We start from the raw sequence: 14925 nt of genomic DNA on the forward strand, positions 1-14925 counted from the left end.
ATGTTTGATTGGTGTTATTTACTTTTTCTAGAGAACCGAAGGGGTCGTGCTGACCTCGATAACGGAAAACGTCACACTTGGCCTTCTTCGACATTTTATCTTGCAGATACATTGCATGCAGCTCAGGCCTCAGCTGTAAGACGCAATGTTTTTTTTTGATACCTGAGAACTAGCACGTCGCCCATGCAGTTTCAGTTCTCTGAAGTACAGAAACATCAGTTACGATGACGTTTTTGTGGTTACCGCTTTGCTGAAGATAATAGCTTGTGCTTATTTTGTGAGTAGTTGTTGCATGCATGTTCTGTGATTGTCTAGAGAACCGAAGGGGTCGTGCTGACCTCGATAACGGAAAACGTCACACTTGGCCTTCTTCGACATTTTATCTTGCAGATGCATTGCATGCAGCTCAGGCCTCAGCTGTAAGACGCAATGTTTTTTTTTGGTACCTGAGAACTAGCACGTCGCCCATGCAGTTTCAGTTCAGTTCTATATATATATATATATAAAAAAAATCAGTTTCAATTTCTGTTACTGCACCAGTCAGCTGCAGTCCTGGTGTCTCTCAAAAAATGTTTTCCTGCTGTGAAAGAAGAAAGTATGGTCAAAATATTTGGTGTATATAATAATGTTACAATTAATGCCTCAGACTTGTAGGCCTAGAGCATTTACAGTACATGACATAAATGATGTTTTCTAGCAATGAATGCTTTCTATAAATATTATAAATGTATTACTACTGTTTTTCATTATAAAATAACAGTAAAAATGGTTTGCAACAAAACTTACGAAAATTTCACATGGTTTTTTCATTTTTGTAGCTATTACAAAGATTCTATACTTAATTGAACTGCCCAATTTTCATTCATCACTTTATTAATTTGCATGCATGAAATGAATGTAAAATTACCTGCCAAAATTTACATAACCTCAAAGCCTCAAGGATAAGATTACTGAATTTCTGATGTTTGTGTGTTTTACGGCTTTGCTTGCCATCAGTCAAGGCAAGGGAGGCAGTCTCTTTAGAGAAAAAAAAAAAATGGATGAGAAAATTATCGATATTACAAAAATAAATCAATGCAAGTATTGCAAAATGTGACATTCAAAAGTGTAAAAGTCACTAGTTTTTATAAAGTAATTCTGTCCAACAGCGACACCAGCTGGTAAAGTTAAAAAGAACAGCTGAACATCAATTGACAAATAAAATATGTTTGTATTGTTACTGCCTTTTGTTATTATTTTGGAATAAATGTAAAAATACATAAAAACACTAACTTGATGAGATTTATTGGTTTTGATAAACAGAATATTACACAGTGTAAAAATAGAAAATATAATTGTATTTGGCCTTTTTAATGTAATGTTTAACCAGGGAAATGTGACAACAGTAAGGTTAGATATGTATGTGTGTGTGTGTGTGTGTATATATATATATACAGGTGCATCTCAATAAATTAGAATGTCATGGAAAAGTTCATTTATTTCAGTAATTCAACTCAAATTGTGAAACTTGTGTATTAAATAAATTCAATGCACACAGACTGAAGTAGTTTAAGTCTTTGGTTCTTTTAATTGTGATGATTTTTGCTCACATTTAAGAAAAACCCACCAATTCACTATCTCAACAAATTAGAATACTTCATAAGACCAATTAAAAAAAACATTTTTAGTGAATTTTTGGCCTTCTGGAAAGTATGTTCATTTACTGTATATGTACTCAATACTTGGTAGGGGCTCCTTTTGCTTTAATTACTGCCTCAATTTGGCGTGGCATGGAGGTGGTCAGTTTGTGACACTGCTGAGGTGGTATGGAAGCCCAGGTTTCTTTGACAGTGGCCTCTCCAGCTCATCTGCATTTTTTGGTCTCTTGTTTCTCATTTTCTTCTTGACAAGGTTCAGGTCTGGTGAGTTTGCTGGCCAGTCAAGCACACCAACACCATGGTCATTTAACCAACTTTTGGTGCTTTTGGCAGTGTGGGCAGGTGCCAAATCCTGCTGGAAAATGAAATCAGCATCTTTAAAAAGCTGGTCAGCAGAAGGAAGCATAAAGTGCTCCAAAATTTCTCGTTAAACGGGTGCAGTGACTTTGGTTTTCAAAAAACACAATGGACCAACACCAGCAGATGACATTACACCCCAAATCATCACAGACTGTGAAAACTTAACACTGGACTTCAAGCAACTTGGGCTATGAGCTTCTCCACCCTTCCTCCAGACTCTAGGGCCTTGGTTTCCAAATGAAATACAAAACTTGCTCTCATCTCAAAAGAGGACTTTGGACCACTGGGCAACAGTCCAGTTCTTCTTCTCCTCTTCGTCTCCCAGGTAAGACACCTCTGACATTGTCTGTGGTTCAGGAGTGGCTTAACAAGAGGAATACGATAACTGTAGCCAAATTCCTTGACGTCTGTGTGTGCTGGCTCTTGATGCCTTGACCCCAGCCTCAGTCCATTCCTTGTGAAGTTCACCCAAATTCTTGAATCGATTTTGCTTGACAATCCTCATAAAGCTGCGGTTCTCTCGGTTGGTTGTGCATCTTTTTCTTCCACACTTTTTCCTTCCACTCAACTTTCTGTTAACATGCTTGTATACAGCACTCTGTGAACAGCCAGCTTCTTTGGCAATGAATGTTTGTGGCTTACCCTCCTTGTGAAGGGTGTCAATGATTGTCTTCTGGACAACTGTCAGATCAGCAGTCTTCCCCATTATTGTGTAGCGTAGTGAACCAAACTGAGAGACCATTTTGAAGGCTCAGGAAACCTCTGCAGGTGTTTTGAGTTGATTAGCTGATTGGCATGTCACCAATTTGTTGAGATAGTGAATTGGTGGGTTTTTGTTAAATGTCAAAATTATCACAATTAAAAGAACCAAAGACTTAAACTACTTCAGTCTGTGTGCATTGAATTTATTTAATACACGAGTTTACAAATTTGAGTTGAATTACTGAAATAAATGAACTTTTCCACGACATTCTAATTTATTGAGATGCACCTGTATAGTCATACACAAAGCCGGAGGGTGCAGAAAGTGCAAGACGGACTCATATAGAAGTAATAACTTACAACTTACCAGGAAATCCCTAATATGGACAAAAGCATCCAGCTATCACTGTGTTATCTGAATAAAAGGCAGAAACCTTTGGAAACGGTTTTTCCGAAACACGATTGCCACAATATATGGTTTATTTGTGCTTTTTTTCAATCATCTCCAGGTAATAAATAAAGTATATGAACAATTCAGTGCTACTTGACAAAGCATTTATTACAGTACAGAAACTATTTTGCCTTATATGTGATAAAAAAGAAAAAAAGAAAAGAAAAAAAAGAAGTGTTTGTAGTACATTAATAAGCTTTCTCAGATCACCTGTGTTTCCTATATCTCTGTCATCAGCTCCCATTAGAGTTTTTTTTTTTCTCCTGACACTCCTGAAATCACAGTACAATTTTTATCAATATTTGTCTACAATGAAAGATAAAAACGTGTTTGGAATAGTTTCCACCCATTTTAGTTCACGATTAACAGTACAGTGCATACTTTTAGGTTAAATTAATTAGCTTATTTCATTTAATCCATTAACAAATTGCCAGCAAAACATTTACCTAAGCTATAAAAATCACTCATCTACACATAATATGTCATTAAAATCCCAAACTTTCATAAATAAGAGCTCAAAGCTATAGCTAGCTTACCTCTTATAGTTAGCCTCTATAGTTAGCTCACGGTTGTGATGCTAACGGACTTTTCCCCGATGAACCATTTCTGTAATTCAACAGAAGCGTGTCAATTACATATAAGAAAGTGTCAGGAACAGTTGTATGTATTATTTGTATAATTTTAGTAATTTAATTTAACGTACCTGAAAGCAGTAAAAACAACAGTGAGAGAAGGAGTTTTTTTTGCTACTTGTCAGCTGAGCCAGTGGCGTGCACAAGGGAGGGGGGAGGGGGCCAGGGGGGCTCGAGCCCCTGCCCCTTTGAGTGCCCTTGCGGTCCGGTGCCCCCAGTCTGCGATTTCTGCCGAGGGTAGGGGTGTTATGACTATTTTTGATCGTGGACTATAAAAATGTCTCCACGATTTGCTTTTTGGAAGAAATCGTACTTCAGCGCGCATTCTATCAGCTGCAGTTCTGGCGTCGCCGTCTCTATATACTGTACAACGCCACATACATTCACATCAGTGTTAACTCAGCGGTAGAGTTACTCTCACGGGACACTGCACTTATTCGCAATCACAATAGTACATTATCTGCATCTGCTTCACAGACTTAACATTACTGGTTAAACAATTCACTGGTGTGCTGTTCTGAAGAGCACCTTTTCTGAGCACATACACCCAAAGCGCGTGCTCTAAAAAGCCGGTCAAACAGTGCCTGATTACTGAATTAAGTTATGTTTTGTGCTAATACTGTCAAAACACACAATGTTTATGTATAGACTCAGTTGGTTATGTCTAAAATGAAAGTAAAGCCTAGTTCACACTACACCACTTTACACGCCGGAGATCGCTGTGCTGTTCAGACTACATGACTTGATTGTCTGTCTTGTCGTTGTGGTGTTCACACTACGTGACTCTGTGTAAATGATCTGCAACCAGGGGTTACACACTACACCAGCTGACAACAACTCTGTCACCCAAGGACTGGATTCGGTCCCTAAACCACATTTTGTCATGAAAACACGCGAGAATTGACCGTTAGCAAAGAGCTTGATTGACATGAGATCTGACCAATCAGAAGGCTTATATTATGTGCAGCCACTGCTGCCTGTCTTCATAGAAATGCATGTTAAAACGGGGTAAAAAAGATTGACTGAATTGAAACTTTTTCAATATAACTAAATATAAATATGTGAGGAGGGTTGAGCTGTGCTGTTGTTGGCTGCCATGGTAACGGCAATACTTGTTTTGCGCACCAGAAAATCTGTCATGACCGGCACTGTATGCATGGATAAATACTGAGTGAGAAATAATAAAATAATATGTTTAAACGTGTGCTCTTATCATTCTGTGGACAAAATCCCATGAACTTCGCCCTGAATAGGAGCTTTATATGCACATGTGCGCTCATCTGTTTTCAATGCAGGTTAACCGCGAAGCTTCATGTCATCCCAACACATTGAAAAGCCACAAAACAGTATTTATTGTTTGAATTTCTTTAAAAATAACTCAATTTAAAAGCTGAGAGTCCTGAGATCTTGTTTCATATCAGAAGTAACCTGCTCTGTCTTCTCTGTCAGTGTGTTGTCAGTTTCCTCTTTGATCTGCGATGTATTTTTCACTGCGTGAGAACACGTGTGTAGTGTGAGAGCTGCATTATTTGTCGGTCATGGCAACAGTAACTAGGGTGGGCGGGTTTTGCGAACGGTCTGCCTTGCTCTTTCATTGGCTGTAGCTCATCACGACACCCGCTGTTAAAGCGTTTATTGCAACTCCTGCATCTCTCTCTCATCAAACGAGACTAACAAATGAACGGGGTTTACTTCTGTGTAGTCATAGATTCTCTATGGCAATTATTAGGTGCTTATTGCAGAAATATGTATGTACCTTGGATCTGCAGCCACATTACCCTTTTAGTCTATTTCTTTGGCGCACCGCACATTTTATTTAGCTGTCCAGTTATCAAAATCTGTGTAGCAATGCTGCGTGACGCACTGGACAACACGGGGCGAATGCATTTACATTGTGAAGCGCAGAGCAGTATTGATTTTAGTATATCCAGCAGTCATAACTTTTAATTTAGACAGTACAGTTTCATTAATAATGAGTATAAATTGATTTCATTTTAGACACAAAACACAGGCGTTTCATTCTTGAATGAATCCGAGTCTTTGAATGAATCGTTTGAGCGAGTGGTTCAATGACCCATTTGCTTTTTGAACGAATCGGTTGAATTGATGACTCTATGACTCATTCATCAACACAATGACTTGCCGCCACCTACTGGCGATGTAACCTTCATAATTCAAGTATCCAATTGTTTCATTTTGTCACTCATTCCATATTTCTGTAGGCTATTCAAAATGTTTTTGTTTAAAACATGAACCTAATTCCATAATGAAATTGCTGTGTTAATGCATTTATATGACAGTATCGTATAAACTTCTCTATGAAAAATAAATAAATAAATCAAAATAATAATCAAAACGATAAGATACACTAAAATCGATTCACACTAAAATCGATACTGGTCTGCACTTCACTATAATGTAAATGTCACGCAGCTTTGCCACACAGATTTTGAAAACTGGACGGCTAAATAAAATGTGCGGTGCGCCAAAGAAATAGACTAAAAGGGTAACGTGGCTGTAGATCTGAGATACATACATACATACGTATAGAATCTATGCCTACACAGGAGTAAGCCCTGTCTAGGCGCTACCCCAGTATGGTTTGTGTCAAGCCATTTGTTAGTCTGGTTGTTTGATGAGAGGGAGATGAACGTAGGAGTTGCAATAAACACTTTTATTCTGTTGCACAAAACTGAAGACGACATGATGACGGCACCATTTGATCCTTGCTTGACCAATCAGTGGAAAGGGGCTTTTCATTTCCGCCCACACGTGGAAATCGAACATTCAAGCTGTTTATCCATTTTCTACCCCTGAATGTAAGAACGGCAAATCAAGGCAATTTCTTGTTTTTTCTTTTTTTTGAAAAAACGAAAAACGAAAATGGTGCGGTTTTCTCGTGTTTCTTTTTTCAATTTTAAATCAAAAAACGAATGAACGCAACGTACACGGACCGAAATGCCTGTCTAATTAATTGAGTTTTACAGTTTTATCTTCCATTAAGGTCCGTGTACCTTCGGATAATTCGTTTTTTTATTTAATATTGAAATCTGAAAAATGAAAAAAACGCCACATTTTTCGTTTTTCATTTGTTCAAACAAAACGAAAAATCAAGAATTCGGCTTCAGTTTTCGTTTTTACGTTCAGGGACAGAAAAGGGATAAACTACTTGAATATTCGATCTCTACAAGTGGGCGGAGTGAAACGCCCCTCTCCGCTGATTGGTCAACCAAACATTACAACATAATAATAGTCCTTAAAAATAATAATAATAGTCCTCTGCTTCTACAGATTCTTAACATGTTTATTTCTGCTACATTTGGTCTCTTTCTCTTCATCAAACAGCCAGATTAACCAATGGCTTGACACAAACCGCATCGAGGCAGAACCTTTCAGTCCTCTGGCACACCGCCTGTTTTATTATATAGCCACCTATCAAAATTTGTGTGGCAAAGCCGCGCGACGCACTGCAGCGCGGGAAAATGTATTGTAGTGAAGCGCAGACCAGTATCAATGTATGTGAACGTACACAGAGTCATAACTTTTGTTTTAGACAATACGCTACGTTTTGGACAATGGAGGAACCTAAATAATATGACAGATATGACAAGATATGACTTTGTGTAATTTACCTTCACATCACATCTATTAGCTATTTTTCTATTTTGAGTTTTATTCACAGAGCACTTTATAGCAAATCATATTGTTATCCCACTGGCATGGGACTATTTGTTCCTCCATGGTGCTGTTTTAGTGAAATGTGAATTTGACGTCATGATTTGAAGGTGAACTCGGTGCTCACACCTCATGTTTGCGGCTAAATGCAAATTATCATAATTGACGGACAGCTATGCCCTGAAAAGACATCAGCACTCCGGCTGTTGATGTTAATAACGTGTTTTAATGTCGGTAATAATTTCACCACCATCAACGCATCTAATATTCTCTCTGAGTTTCCATGTTCCCTTACGAAAATTAGCCATGGTTTTAACACGAATAAATACATTTATAGTGGTCTGCGCTAATACAATCTCCCGCGCTGCAGTGCGTTGTATGGGAAGCCAAACAACCAAAAAAATTTGAATTTGAAAATCTGGAATCTGATGGTGCAAAAAAAAAAAAAAAAATCTAAATATTGAGAAAATCGCTTTTGTCCAAATGAAGTTCTTAGCATATATTACTAATCAAAAATTAAGTTTTGATTTATTTGGGGATTTACAAAATATCTTCATGGATGATCTTTACTTACAGTAATATCCTAATGATTTTTGGAATAAAAGAAAAAATTGACAATTTTGACCCATACAATGTTGGCTATTGCTGCAAACATACCCTTGCTTTTTGTGGTCCAGGGAATTTTTTTTTTTTTTTTTTTTTTTGGTCTCTAAAGACCAGGGAACATCCAAGGTAATGTTCTTTAACTTTAACAGTGCAATTTTATATAATGGCTACGTTTGTCAGGCTTTTATCTACGCTACATATTAAATAAATAAATAAATAAAATTTAATTAATTGATTTAAAAACAAACTCTTTTCAAAATTGTAAATTGTATGTAAATTCAATATGATGTATTTTGAATTTTGCACTGCATTTATTTTAGGGTTATTAACTTAATACTGATCTTCATTATGTTAACGTGCAGGGAAAAATACGAACTTCTTATGTTCGCGCTGCGCTGTCAGTTCGGTGGCGCTAGCAAACACGTCCTCCCTGCGCTGTAGAGTCGGTCGTGCCGCTCGGTCCATTGAGCCTATGACAGGACAGCGCGCAAACTCTTTAATATCGCACTGTTTCTCCCACTTTTGGGTTGTTTGGCTTCCCATACGTTGCGCAGTTTTGCCACACAGATTTTAATAGGTGCCCTACTAAAAAAAAAAAACAATAGAAGCCCATTAGAAACCATCACAGAAATTCCAGTGGTTTACATTAAAATACCATTATGAACCATTAGCTTTTTCCAGTAAAACCATTACAAAATTCCTTTTTGTAGTGTGTTTTGGGCATTTTTCCAATAGGATTTAACATCCCACCAATAGAATCTATCACATACCAGTAGACACCACTATAGTTTCCATTAACACCAATACAATTCCCATCATAACCATTAAATCCATTACATTTTCTATTGTGTTTTGGGCAGGGTTCTATTGTTTTTTTCAGCAGGGTGGTTAGCTATAATAAATCAGGCGGCCGTGCCAAAGATGTAGGCTAGTAGGTAGTTGTGTGTGCAGGTACGAATTAAATTAATATTTATGAGATTTCAGGGGTAGGTTGCAGAATTTAAGCCTACACAAAAGAAATCTCTGTCTAGGCTCTGCCTCGGTATTGTTTGTGTCAAGCCATTCCTTAATCTGGCTGTTTGTTGAAGAGAAAGAGATCAAATGTAGTAGAAATAAACACTTTAAGAATACATAGTAGCGGAGGACTTTTATTATGTTTTTATGACTATTATTATGTTGTAATGTTTGGTAGACCAATCAGCGGAGAGGGGCGTTTCACTCCGCCCACTTGTAGAGATCGAATATTCAAGTAGTTTATCCCTTTTCTGTCCCTGAAAGTAAAAACGAAAAATGAAGCCGAATTCTTGATTTTTCGCTTTGTTTGAACAAATGAAAACGAAAAGGTGGCGTTTTTTCATTTTCAGATTTCAATATTAAATCAAAAAACGAATTATCCGAAGGTACACGGACCCATTAAACACAGAACGTTGTGACGACGTCGCCAGTTCGTCGTCCTTTGGTCAGCGCGACATTACTTTATGGCGACGTTGTGAGGACGTCGTGGTAAAGTTCCATTTTTTAGAATCTTGGCTAACCTCAGTGTTGCCAAACCCCTCCCTCAGAAAATCTCTAGAACCACCCTCAAAAGTCTCCATTTTTCAAAAAAAGTCGCCAAATATGAAAAGAAAGTAAATACAGGTAAATTTGGTAAAGGTAAAGGAAAGTAAATATATCTACTTTACAAATAATGACAGTATAAAAAATATAACAAAAGATGTAGGCCTATAACAAAAAAATCTGAAGTGAAATTAGGAAATGCTTAGGCCTACTTGTAACTCTACAGGACACATTTGAATCAGTAAATTCTGAATCACAAATTCCAAGTATGGGTCACTTTCTTTTCTTTCTTTCTTCTTTTACTATTACTATTACTACAAAGTAAGTGCAAAATACTGCATCCCAGCACACATGACACGATGATGCACTGTGTCTCTCAGTATCTGGCTGACATGATTGTGCATGAATTGTGGCATAACTTTTGTGTCTGTGGTTAAAACAAGATGTTCATGCACTGATCTAATCATATTTTTCTCCACCATCTTGATGTTTATAATGAAATGGTGGTGTGTGTCATCATGTCTGAATGCAGTGGCGGTTCTACATTGAATTACTCCCCGGGCGAGACCCCCTCTGAGCGCCCATCCCCCATTCGAGAAAACTCACGACCAGAAGTCAAGACTAGACCACAAAGTCAAAATAGCAGTATTCTTTAGTGATATGTTATTTACACAGTGCAAATAGCTTTAGATTCTATTTATTCTATGTTAAAATAAAATAAAAACATGGCGAAAAACATTATTAGAGAAAAACATTACTTATTGCAAAAATAGTGGTAATTATCTGCACTTCTGCATTGTAATACATTATAAAATAGTATGCAATAACTTATTGAGTGTAATTTTTTTATTTTATTTCTAATTATTAAATGGATGCCACCTTATTGGGACAAAAGCCCTCTCTACACCTACCCTAACCCTACCCGATACTTTGTTCAACTCTTTGATTATTTCCTTCATTTTTATTAAAAAAATAAATGCTTTTCTGATGTGATGTGTACGGAGCCCCTAAAGGGACATTGGCAAAAAAAAAAAAAAAGATACCTATCGCGTGCGCACGAGAAACTATCGCGTGCGCACGAGAAACCTATCGCGTGCGCACGAGATACTAACGCGTGCGCACGAGATACTAACGCGTGCGCACGAGAAAACTATCGCGTGCGCATGAGATACTATCGCGTGCGCACGAGAAACTTTCGCGTGCGCACGAGATACCTATAGTTACAGTTTCCGGTTGCATCACTTCTGCCATCTTACACAGAAGAAAACAAGAGCATGCATGTGCATGAATTAGCCTAATTGAGATCTATTTTGGCCTTCAATACTAAAACATTGTGTCTGTTCTTGCATTCGGACACAGATAAATCATCACTGAACAGCATAAGAACGGCTTTTTCTCTCAGGCTATATTCCACCTGAGCAATAACTAACATCTCAGGACTGTCCATCTGTACATAACTTCTCAAAACTTTTCATCTGTAAAATAGCACATTCATAATTCTTTCTATTTTCTCTATAGGCCTATGTTGTACATAACCTAAAACATCTGCACATTCATAATTCTATTTTATCTATAGTTTTATTACCATAGTTATTGTTTTTTAATGCATTGTCTATTCTGTTTATTATTAGCCTTATATTTCACTCTATTACCTTAAATTATATGCATGACTACACTCTCTCTGTACTTTCTCCACTGGATGCTCCTGTCACCAAGACGAATTTCTTGTGTTTTTGTGCGTGTAAACACACTTGACAATAAAGCTCTTTCTGATTCTGACATTTAAAACGCATTTTGAGGTCTGGAAGGATTGGTAGCTACAGTATAAAAGCTCAAATTTTAGATTTCGATATGGCAATAGCCTATTGTCCCACATAAAACTTTAATAGCCAGTCAAATATGTATATAATCGAAAGCGATTAATTTATTTTTGATAATTATTACTTTACTTCAGTTTGGTTTTCAATAACTGCTGTTAGTTTCGTTTCATTTTCGTTTTTTATTTCTTTGACATTTCTTTGACATTTTTCTTTCTTTCTTGATAAATAAATGCCTTTATTTTCGTTAAATACAGTTCCTAATATAACATTTTACCGTTTAAATATGTATACGATATTTCATTTACTTCTAAAATGCTTGTTAAACGAGTTTAAATGTAATAAATATTGTATTCATGTTTAAACAGTAAAATATGTTGTATTAAGAACTGTATTTAACGGAAATAAAGGCATGCAGGCAAATAAAGAAAGAAAGAAATCTCAAAATAAATGAAAAACTAAAATGAAACAGTTATTGAAAGCCTATAACTACAATAAAGTAATAATTCTAAAAAATGAATGTGACGAACATTCTAAAATGAGTAAAATGATATAAAAAATAAAATATATATAATATAAAAAAATTATATATGACTTGTTGGAATCAGACAAAAAATGACTGAGCTACAGCCGTTTGAAGGCAATAGAGGCGGGCAGCAGATCTGATTTTGAGAAAAATCGAGTTAAAGATTACAAAGCAAAATCACCAAGCAACGTTGCATATTTTCCTCCAATTCTTTTCTTAATAATAATGACTATATATTTATCAATCACAATATAGCTATTTTTTTTATCTTTGTTATTCAATATAAGAACAAATATGCAAATAAACGGTAGTTTAATCAAGAGCATGCAAGTGATTCCACATTTTCTTTTTATGTATGATTAATATTGAGACAGATCTATATTAAGACCTACTGTAATGCATAGATCAATACGCAATAATTGTACTTTATAAGGGAGATCGCGCACTCGAGGAAAGGCACTCGCTTTGCAAATGTCAGCGCGATCGTATTGTTTTCGTCAGCATATGTTTGAAAATCTTAAGACATGTTATATTAGGAACTGTATTTAACGAAAATAAAGGCATTTATTTATCAAGAAAGAAAGAAATGTCAAAGAAATGTCAAAGAAATAAAAAACGAAAATGAAACGAAACTAACAGCAGTTATTGAAAACCAAACTGAAGTAAAGTAATAATTATCAAAAATAAATTAATCGCTTTCGATTATATACATATTTGACTGGCTATTAAAGTTTTATGTGGGACAATAGGCTATTGCCATATCGAAATCTAAAATTTGAGCTTTTATACTGTAGCTACCAATCCTTCCAGACCTCAAAATGCGTTTTAAATGTCAGAATCAGAAAGAGCTTTATTGTCAAGTGTGTTTACACGCACAAAAACACAAGAAATTCGTCTTGGTGACAGGAGCATCCAGTGGAGAAAGTACAGAGAGAGTGTAGTCATGCATATAATTTAAGGTAATAGAGTGAAATATAAGGCTAATAATAAACAGAATAGACAATGCATTAAAAAACAATAACTATGGTAATAAAACTATAGATAAAATAGAATTATGAATGTGCAGATGTTTTAGGTTATGTACAACATAGGCCTATAGAGAAAATAGAAAGAATTATGAATGTGCTATTTTACAGATGAAAAGTTTTGAGAAGTTATGTACAGATGGACAGTCCTGAGATGTTAGTTATTGCTCAGGTGGAATATAGCCTGAGAGAAAAAGCCGTTCTTATGCTGTTCAGTGATGATTTATCTGTGTCCGAATGCAAGAACAGACACAATGTTTTAGTATTGAAGGCCAAAATAGATCTCAATTAGGCTAATTCATGCACATGCATGCTCTTGTTTTCTTCTGTGTAAGATGGCAGAAGTGATGCAACCGGAAACTGTAACTATAGTATCTCTTGCGCACGCGATAGTTTCTCGTGCGCACGCGATAGGTATCTCGTGCGCACGCGATAGTTTCTCGTGCCCACGCGATAGTATCTCGTGCGCACGCGTTAGTTTCTCGTGCGCACGCGATAGTTTTCTCGTGCGCACGCCTTAGTATCTCGTGCGCACGCGATAGTTTCTCGTGCGCACGCGTTAGTATCTCGTGCGCACGCGTTAGTATCTTTTTTTTTTGCCAATGTCCCTTTAGGGGCTCCGTAGATGTGATTTGAAATTTAAAAAGGGAGAAAAAAAGTTCGCCAAAAGGCAGATTCGAACCCTGGTCGATCGTGTCGAAAGAAGTGTAACGCAAATTTTACCATCTGCACCACTGAATCTGACAACTAGTCTTTTGCATATTTGACTATCCCAATCATACATTTGTGGGTGGAGTTAATCTAAATAGCCTCTGCCAGCAACATAGCTATTTGCACTTAAATAGACACTCCGATTTTATTTATTTTTTTATATTCCCAACAATTAAACAGTTGCCCACATGAAAAAAACACTTCCCGCGCCCCTGGGTGTGACTTTAGCCCACTTGTCCCACTAATTTGAGAGTTTTCCTCCCTTTTCCACTTCTCACACAGCTTCTGTGCTCGGTACCTTCTCAACAAGCAGGGGCGCCAATTTGCCAATTCCCCGCACAGTTATATGATAGATAATATGATAGATAATAGAAAACCGCTTAGCGTCGCAGATTATTATTTTTTTTCCAAGTGCTTGTGCCGCCCCTCACGTGTCATGAAAAAATGCCGCCCCGGGCGGCTGCCCCGTTCGCCCATGCCTAAAACCGCCACTGTCTGAATGGCAGATGTACTGATGTGTGTTCACTGCGCACGCAGACTCATTAGGTGCGTTCGACTTTAAGCGGCGCTGCACAGAATGGTCAGTGTATGACATCAAAGTACCGCGAGAGCGATAAGAGAGCAGACGGATCCTATGCATTCAAATCGCTCTCGCGGTACTTTGATGACACTGACCATTCTGTGCAGCGCCGCTTAAAGTCGAACGCACCTATTGGCATGATTGAGAGCAAACGTGAGAGGCCTAGTGTGGCCAAGTAAAAAATTAAAAATCTCCAAAAAAATCGCTATTTTTATTTAAATATAGCTAAAATAGCTCCTTGTCGCAAAAAATCAATACAAGTCGCAGCAACAATGAGAAAGTTGCTAAATTTGGCGACAAAATCCCCAAATTGGCAACACTGGCTAACGTTCCATAAACGTCGTGGGCACGTCCTCAAAAGACGTCGCTTGTTAGTCCCACGAAGAACGTTGTAGCGACGTGGTCATCTGGTCTCATGATAACTTTTCATATTATTGCACTACATGTATTATCATGTTAAGATACCATTTGGATAGCCTATATTTTGGAAAATTTTAAAAGATGGCATGAATTATTATATTTAAATGTATGTGTCATCAAATTAAGGACAAAACAAAAACCAAATAGTTTGCTTAGCAAATGGTGATCATTGTTAATTACATGTTTGTGAATGACTGAGAATGAGATCTATTGAAAGAGGGCAAGG

General features: G+C 37.0%; 1 long non-coding RNA gene across 1 annotated transcript; it reads right to left on the bottom strand.

Annotated features, from left to right (window-relative positions):
* Nucleotides 1-511: 511 nt before the first annotated feature.
* On the bottom strand, nt 512-3396 carry LOC131520449 (uncharacterized). The gene is made up of 3 exons (XR_009266064.1): nt 3361-3396; nt 908-1017; nt 512-580 (listed from the first exon to the last, which is right to left on the bottom strand). It is a non-coding gene; the product is annotated as an uncharacterized LOC131520449 (long non-coding RNA).
* Between the last annotated feature and the right edge of the window lie 11529 nt (nt 3397-14925).

The sequence above is a fragment of the Onychostoma macrolepis genome, chromosome 15 (assembly GCF_012432095.1).
Source record: "Onychostoma macrolepis isolate SWU-2019 chromosome 15, ASM1243209v1, whole genome shotgun sequence".
NCBI classification, from domain to species: Eukaryota; Metazoa; Chordata; class Actinopteri; order Cypriniformes; family Cyprinidae; genus Onychostoma; species Onychostoma macrolepis.